An 8,709-nucleotide genomic window follows, 5' to 3' on the forward strand; every position below is an offset into this window, starting at 1 on the left:
GTGTATGTGCCTCTTGACTGTGACAGAAATTTCCTGTTGCTCTCAATAGCCATTATCCACTTTTTCCTTAGCAGTAAAACTCTACATTTTTAGTTGGGCATATGGCTGCTCAGAATAAAATCTACATTTGCCTGCCTCTTTGTAGGTAGGAGTGCCCACACACTAAGTCCTGGCGCAAAAGTCATCTATATGACCTCCTGGAAGTGTGATTAAGGGGAGAATATGAGTTCTTCTTACCCTCCCCCTTCCTTCATGCTTGCTGGAATGAGCCCTGATGGCTGGAGCTTCAGCAGCCATTTTGACCAGTGTAGTGGAAGCCATGTAATGGTGATGTGGAGCAAAAGGATGAAAGGAGTCTGGTCACTCTACCTGCCCTTTTATCAAAAGAGAAATCAACTTTGAATTCCTTTGATTGTCTACATTCACCAAGTTTGGCAGTAAATCTAATGTCAACTTTTGGGGGGGGTTCTTTCCCATCTATTGGAATCATACAAACAAAACAAAATAATAACAACCCAGATTCCCACAATACAAGAAAATTGGGAAAGGCCCTTTAGCTTTCTGCTCAGTGATTACTGCTGATTTGCTCAGAGACTGAGTCCAAAACCATGCCCCGTCTGAGTTAGATGGCTCTACTCTTAGCAACCACTTCCTTTGCTCCAAGCCTGTCCATGCATTGACCCTTATCAAGAGACCTGCTGCGCCCCAGGGTGTGACAGAAGTGAGAGGTGTAGGTCTTGACTACTCAGAAACTCAACATCTTCTGTCCTTCCAGCCTTGCTGCAACGAATATCTGTTACCCTTTATGGCTGCTCAACATTCTTGGACTCCTTCCCCTACCAGTGTTTGGGAATATCCCATTTCATCAATTCATGCCTCTCTAAGATTGAGACTTGATAATCACTTTTGCAGAGGCTCTGCAGCTGGAGTACAGGCTCGTGACCTAGCCTCTGTCAATCAGAAGCATCAGCGCTGGTCTTCCACAAGAAGCCGGGAGCCAGAGCTGGAATCCACCCTCACCAGCATGGCAGCAGAAACTCTCAGCTTCAGAGGCAACAGTGGCCCCTGGTCTTGTGGTCAGGGGATAAATCACAATATCTGGAAGCAGCAGTGGTACCAATTCAACCAAAGGAGATTGTGGAGTGATTTGGCCACTGTTTCTGGACTTAGCCTTCAGGTCTGGAGATTATCTATCTCATCCATTTAGAGATATCTATAGATATATACACACATAGACAGAGACAGAGGGAGGGTGGGAGAGGAACAGGGAGAGTGAGAGAGATTTAAGATAAGGAATTGGCTCACACGATTATGGAGCTAGCAAATCCAAAATCTAGAGAGCCAACGTCCCAGTTTGAGTCTGAAGGCTAGGAGTTGCTGTAAAATCAGGAAGAGTGGACGTTCCAGTTCAACGAAGCCCGTCAGACTGGAAGAATACTTTCCTACTCAGTGAAGAGTCAGTCTTCTGTTCTATTCAGGCCTTCAACTGCTTGGATGAGGCTTCCTCGCGTTACGGAGGTCAATTTGCTTTACTCAGTCTATTGATTTAAATGTTAATCTCTGGGGCACCTGCGTGGTTCAGTCAGCTAAGTGGCTGCCTTCAGCTCAGGTCATGATCCCGGGGTCCTGGGATCGAGCCCCTCATTGGGCTCCTTGCTCGGCGGGGAGTCTGCTTCTCTCTCTCTCCCGCTCCCCCTGCTCATGCTTGCACACGCGCTCTCTCTCTCTCTCTGAAATAAATAAAATCTTAAAAAAAAAACAAATGTTAATCTTTCTTTTTTTAAAAGATTTTATTTATTTATTTGAGAGAGAGTAAGAGAGAGTGAGCTCTCTCTCCAGTCTCAGGTAGGCCTTCAGACGACTGTAGCCCCTGCTGACATTGTGACCACAACTTCATGGGAGGCCCTGAGCCACAGCCCTGTAGCTACAGCACTTCTGAAATCCTCACCCGCACAAACTGCAAGGTTCCAGATGTTTGTTTTAAGCCACTGACTTTTGGGGGTTATTTGTTACTTAGAAATAAGTAGCTAATTTACCTGGTTTATAGTTCTTTTTTTTTTAATTGAGATATAATTGACATATAACATTATATTAGTTTCATGTGTGTAACATAATGATTTTATATTTGTATACATTGTGAAATGAGCAACACCTTAAGTCTAGTTAACATCCATCACTACACATAGTTATAAATTTTTTTCTTTGAGAACATTTAAGGTTTATTTTCTTAGGAACTTTCAAATATACAAATACGATATTATTTACTATATATAGTAGCCATGCTTACATTACATCTCCATGATTTATTTATTTTATAACTTCGCCCATTTCATCCACCCCCTACCCCCCACACACACACCTCTAGCAACCACCCATTTGTTCACTGTATCTATGAGTTTGGTTTTTTGGAGGGGAGGGTTTGGTTTTGTTTTGTTTTGTTTTTGCAGATTTCACAAATAAGTGAGATCATATAATATTTGTCTTTCTCTGACATTTCACTTAGCATAATGCCCTCAAGGTCTATCCATGTTGTTGCAAATGGCGAGATTTCCTTCTTTTTTATGGCTGAATAATATTCCACTGTGTATATATACACCACATTTTCTTTATCCATTTATATGTCAGTGGACACTTAGGTTGCTTCCATGTCTTGGCTATTGTTAACAATGCTGCTATGAATATGAACAGACATCTCTTCAAGTTAGTACTTTTGCTTCCTTTGGATAAATACCCAGAAGTGGGATTGCTGGATTATATGGTAGTTCTCCTTTTAATTCTTTGAGAAACATCCATACTGTCTTCCACAGTGGCTGCACCAATTTACATTCCCACCAACAGTGCACAAGGGTTCCCTTTTCTCCACATCCTCCCCAACACTCATTATTTCTTGTCTGGGTGGCTCAGTCAGTTAAGTGTCTGCCTTTGGCTCAGGTCATGATCCCAGGGTCCTGAGATCAAGCCCCACGTCGGGCTCCCTGCTCAGCGGGGAGCCTGCTTCTCCCTCTCCCTCTGCCTGCCACTTGCCCTGCTTGTGCGCTCTCTCTCTCTGTCAAATAAATAAATACTATCTTTAAAAAAAATGGTATCTTCCTCATATGACAGAGGCCTCAGTTTCTTACTGGCTGTTGCCAGGAGGCCTCATTCCTCATTACATGGGCCTTTGCATAGGCTGCTAGAGTGTCCTCGACACACTCAGTGGCACAACACACTTCTCCCAGAGCATGTGATTCAAGGAAGTACTAAGTGTAGCCACTAAGTTTTTTATGAACCCCAACACTGTCTCCACATTCTATTGTTTAGAAGCAAGTCACTAAGTACAGCCTACACTCGAGTGGGGAATTCAGCTCTACCTCTTGAAGGGAGGAAATCAAAGATTTTGTGAACATACTTGAAAAGTAAACATACCAGGGGTTAACACCATAAAAGGCAAAAAGGGACACTGAGTAGTAAGTGCAGGGAGCAGGCATGAGTTGGGAGGACATCTGGAAGAGGCTGGAAACACTAAAACTAAGGAGTTGAGAGAAGGGGGCCAATGCAGCAGAGAGGCACTAACCTGCTGGTGTCTCTGAACCCAGAGGAAGTTCTCGTGGGGCCGGGACTCCAACTGTGGTGGAGGAGGCAACACCACTCAGCTGTTGCTGGTGCTCTGAGCAGGTACAGTGAAGCTGGTGCTGTATTAAAAAAGAATGATAAAAACCTGCAAACTAGAACCAGCTGGAAACTGGAATGAACAGTCATTTCCAGGAAGAAGAATTGCTGTTGGAGTGACACTCGCAGGAATGTTCAGCAAACAAGGAGCAGGTCCCTTCTATCTTCTCCAGCCCCCCAGTCTCACCCATGTGCCCCCGACTGGAGGATCCTAATAGGGAGGCAGAGTCCACGTACAGGTTTCCTGCTCTTCCAAAGTAGAGCATTTCTACTGTAAGTGGAAATGTCTTAATGTGAAGGAGCAATTACTGTTAAATTTATATGGAAAATTTTTTGAGTGTTCCAGACCCCCCAAAAAATAACCCTTTAGGTTCTTCTGATACCTTACGACACATCATGGCAACGGATGCCCAAAATAAAGTGAGATAAAGTACAGATACTCACAGACACATTTCAAAGCTCTGGCAGCTGGATGCTGAGATGCTGAGTGGAGTCCTGGGGAAGGAGCTTGGTGGCACCACTCTTGCTGCTGAGGCCGCACTGGCTCTGTAACTGCTGGCTGCAAAACAAACGTTGAGAGCTTTTTTGCTTTTTGCCTTTTTTTTTTTTTTTCAAAAGCAAACATCCTCTTCTGATTTCTTTCTGTTAGCGCAAACAGGTAACTGATGCAGGTTTTTCATAAAAGCAAAGTGGTGTAACGTAAACTTTCAAAAATTATGGGATACCTGCCTTCGTTTATGAAATAATGATTTATACTCATTTAATAGTAACTGACATTATCCAGTGCTTACCGTGTGCCAAACGCTGTTTTAAATATGTAATCTAAAACTCTAAGAGGTTGGTGTTACTCTATTGCCATTTTACAGGTGAGAAAACGGATACACAGGGAAGGTAATTCGCCAAAGTCACATCTAGTAAGAGGTGGAGCCAGGGATTTGAACCTATAGAGCTACTTCCACAAGCTGTGAGCTCAAACACTCTGCTAACCTGCCCTTATACCAAATATCATCCTGCCAGGCTAGGTAGAATAAAATGGTGAGCAAAAAACAGACCTAGTCTTGGTCGTCATGGAGCTGATGATTTAGTGGGAAAGACCACTTACCAACTCACAACAAATGAAAGTAAAATTAAAACTGTGTCTGGTGCTCCAAAGAATTGCACTGATCATGATAGACTTCTATTTAAAAAAAGAAAAAGAAAAAGATGGAATTTGACCTACGTAGGGGTTGGGAGTGGGAATGGGGCCAGACAAAGGAGGGGCTTATAGGCCCAGAAGGAGGAGGTTTGTCTTTATCCTAAAAAACAGTAGAAGTAAAAAATAATAATAATAATAATTAAAACCAAAAAAAAAAAAACAGTGGAAGTCACTCAAGACTTTTCACCGAGGGAGGGAGGATGGGAATGGTGAACCAGACTGGCCCCAGGGAAGCTGGTTATGAGGCTGCTCTCCAGGTGAGATATGGTGATGGGGGAGATGGGGAGAATTAGAGGGAGCTGTGAGATGGAGATAATACTGAGAGGATATGAAGAATGGGAGGTTGGGTGGGGGTAGTAAAGGAGGGGGAGAAATCAAGTACACATGGTTCCTTGAATGGAGTTGTCATCCACTGAATTGGGGAATGGGGAAAGGTCTGACTGGACCAACATCTAGGCAGTAGAATAAGATAGATCTTGGACACTGATAGGATATCAGGTTCTAAAGGAGATGGAGGACTGTATTTTCAAAGACATAACTTGATATAGCTACACTATCGAAAATATTTGCCACTAGCCACGGGTGGCTATTTAACTTAAATAAAATAAGAAATGGAAAAATCAATCCACACGTGGCCAGTGGTTACCCTACTGGACAGGACAGATATAAGACATTTTAATTGCTGCAGAAAGTTCCAATGGACAGCACTGCTCTAACAACTGGCATTATTTTATGTTTTATAGTAAACAAAGTCTGTTCGTGTCCATCTTTGCCTTTAATCCAGTGTGATGTTCTTGTCTTGGTTTTCTAAGAGTTCGAGGAAATGCTCTGAACACTGACATCTACCGTGTGTTGTGCTGAGCTCGAATGACAGTTTGACTCAAAATATGGACTGTACCTGGTGCCCGTTTGTAAACTGTTTATTACCTGTTCGGGACAATAAAGTACAGAAATGGAGAATAAGATTTTAGAAAGTTTTCTAGCAAACTGGCATTGCTATAATATTTCACTGTATTTCACATAAGTACCAGTCTGCAGTGGATTGGAAATTTTATTTATTTTAAATTTATTTTAATTTATTTTTAAAAAATTTTTAAGTAATCTCTACAACCAAGGTGGGGCTCAAACTCACAATCCTGAGATCAAGAGTCACATGCTCTACCAACTGAGCCAGCTGGAAATTTTATTTATTTTAAATTTATTTTATTTTTTAAAGATTTTTAAGCAATCTCTACAACCAAGGTGGGGCTCAAACTCACAATCCTGAGATCAAGAGTCACATGCTCTACCAACTGAGCCAGCCAGGTACCCCTGGATTGGAAATTTAAAATGTTGGTCCTTCATTATAAATGGTGAAATTGCAGCACTGCTCTATGGCCCAAGAGTTGGACATGCTTCCTGCCCTCCAGAGCTCAGGTAATGATGTCAGCCAGAGCTGACATAAGGTTTATTTGAATTGAGCAAACATGGGCATACAGACCTGATATACATCTGAAAACGATTCAAAAACATGTAAAGACATTCATTCGCTTGTTTCTTCACCTGGCATTCACTGAGTGCCCGCTATATGCCAAGCACTATACTAAGCACTTGGGATACAGCAGTGAACAAGTTAGACAAAGCCCTCACCCTTCTGGAGCTCATATCTAGTAAGACAGACTATACACAAGTTCACTAAATTAACTAATAAAATTATCTCAAAGAGTGCTAAGTGCCAGGAGGGAAATAAGAGGGATGGGATAGGGCGTGACTGCAAGATGGGTGCTGCTCGTTTATGCGGTGGTCAGAGGATGGGCATGAGCCAGTCACACACTGACTGAAGGGAACAGCATTCTGGGTAGCGGGAACAGTCAGCATAACGGTCCTTAGGTGGGAACGAGATTGGCTTGTGTGGGTAATAGGAAGGCCAGTGTGGCTGGAGTAGAGGAAACAAGGGGAGAGTAGTAGTAGAAGTTGATGGGGTAGGAAAGAGCTAGATCATGTTGCTCAGAAGGAGTTGGGATTTTATTCTAAGCATACCGTAGTGTTCAAGCAGGGGATCGAGGCAATAGGATTTGGGTTTGTGAAAGATCTCTCTATTGTGTGGAGAATGGACTGAAGAGAGGCAAGAGGAGACTCTAGGAGACCAATCTGTTGCTGCAGATATCCAGTTGAGAGAAGATGGTGACTTGAATGAGGTGGTGGGAGCAGAAGTGAAGAGAAGTGGACAGAAGATGAATCAGATCAAGTCTCTCCTGTCTATTGCCTGGAACAAGGAATTTCACTTGGGATGATTGGATGAACTTCAGGGGGTCAACTAGGCCCCTGTAACTGTATAAAAAAACTTTGTGTCGACGTGCCTATGAGAGGTAGACCTTCCATTAGGATCCATAGGGAAAGAAATAACACTCAAAGTGATAGATATTCTTCATTCACAAGATTCAGTGTCTGAAGCTAGGGTATGAAACTCACCACAATCAGAACCACCATTAAAAGAAACCTGAAGCTACAATAAAAAATAAACAAACAAAATTTAAAAAAGGAGGAAAACAGCAAGTGTTGCCAAGGATGTGGAGAAACTGGAAGCCTTATGCATTACTAGTGGGGATGTAAAATGGTGTAGCCACTGTGGAACATAATTTGGTGGTTCCTCAAAAAGCTAAACATTAGAATTTTCATTTTACCCAGCAATTTCACTCTTAGGTATATACCCAAAAGAACTGAAAACAGGGACTCAAATATATCCTTGTAGGTCACTGTTCATTGCAGCAGTATTCACAATAGTCAAAAGGTGGGAGCAAACCAAGTGCCCCTCAGCTGACGAATGGATACACCAAATGTGGTATGTACATTCAACCAGCACATCATTCATCCTCAGTGAGGTTCTGACACAGGCTACATACAGCTTGGATGAACCTTGAAAATACTAAGGGAAATAAGCCAGACACGAAAGGATAAATATTGTAAAGTTCAACTTATATGAAATATCTAAGATAGGCAAATTCATAGAGACAGAAAGTAGATGAGAGGTTATCAGGACTGGGGAGAGGCGAATGGGGACCTGTTGCTTAATGGTTATAGAGTTCATTTGTGGTCATGAAAAAAATTCTGGAAACATACAGTAGTGATGGTTGCACAACATCGTGAATGTAATTAATGTCACTGAACTGTACACTTGAAAATGGTACAAATCACAGGCACACAGGAGCAAATAGCTACCAAGGATGGGTAGTCTGGGAGAACTACACGTTTGAGATGTTTAAGGAAAAGTTGCCTAGAGGAGGTGATCATAAGCGCAGTTACGAGCCAAGATTTCCACACTCAGAAAGAAGAGGAAAAGCTTCTGGTAAGCTCTGGGACCTACTTTCTAGACTCTGGAGCCACTGCCTGGTTGTAATCTTGGCTGGGTGGCCTTGGGAACCTTTCCGTGTCTCAATCTCCCCGTACGTAAAACGCCCACAGTAATGGTATCTTCTGCTAGGGTTGCTATGGTGATTAAATTAGTTAATGCATATAAAAGTAATCAGTTCTCCGGGCGCAGTAACTGCTATATAAGTGTTAGCTAGTCTTAGTTTTGTTTAACTTCTTTTCTTTTTTATGGAAAAGATCTAAGAAGAAAATAAAAATCACATAATTCTACTACCCAGTAGCAATCCCTGCTAACCGTTTATTGCCATTTCTTCCACAACTTTCTGTCCGCAAATGCACAGACACAGAGCTCCGCCAGCGCACCTCCTCCGCCCGGCGCACACCGCACGCCGCGGCCAGCGACCAAGACAAAGAAATTCACCGAAGCCCAGCCGGCCACGGACTCCGTCACCCGAAACCACCTCCCAGATTGCCGCGTGCGCACTCCGCGCTCAGGGGAAGGAGCGTCGCAGGGCCTT

The 8,709-nt window shown here is 42.9% G+C and overlaps 1 protein-coding gene across 1 annotated transcript in view; it reads right to left on the bottom strand.

Moving 5' to 3' along the window:
• STAU1 (staufen double-stranded RNA binding protein 1) overlaps positions 1-8,641 on the bottom strand; it is an 88,127-nt gene extending 79,486 nt beyond the window's left edge. The window contains exons 1-3 of the mRNA XM_078057288.1: positions 8,487-8,641; positions 4,093-4,207; positions 3,554-3,671 (exon numbers count right to left, since the gene is read on the bottom strand). The gene's annotated coding sequence lies outside the window, so the exon portion shown is untranslated. The remainder of the gene's footprint in view (positions 1-3,553; positions 3,672-4,092; positions 4,208-8,486) is intronic.
• Positions 8,642-8,709: the final 68 nt, after the last annotated feature.

The sequence above is a fragment of the Halichoerus grypus genome, chromosome 10 (assembly GCF_964656455.1).
Source record: "Halichoerus grypus chromosome 10, mHalGry1.hap1.1, whole genome shotgun sequence".
Classification (NCBI taxonomy): Eukaryota; Metazoa; Chordata; class Mammalia; order Carnivora; family Phocidae; genus Halichoerus; species Halichoerus grypus.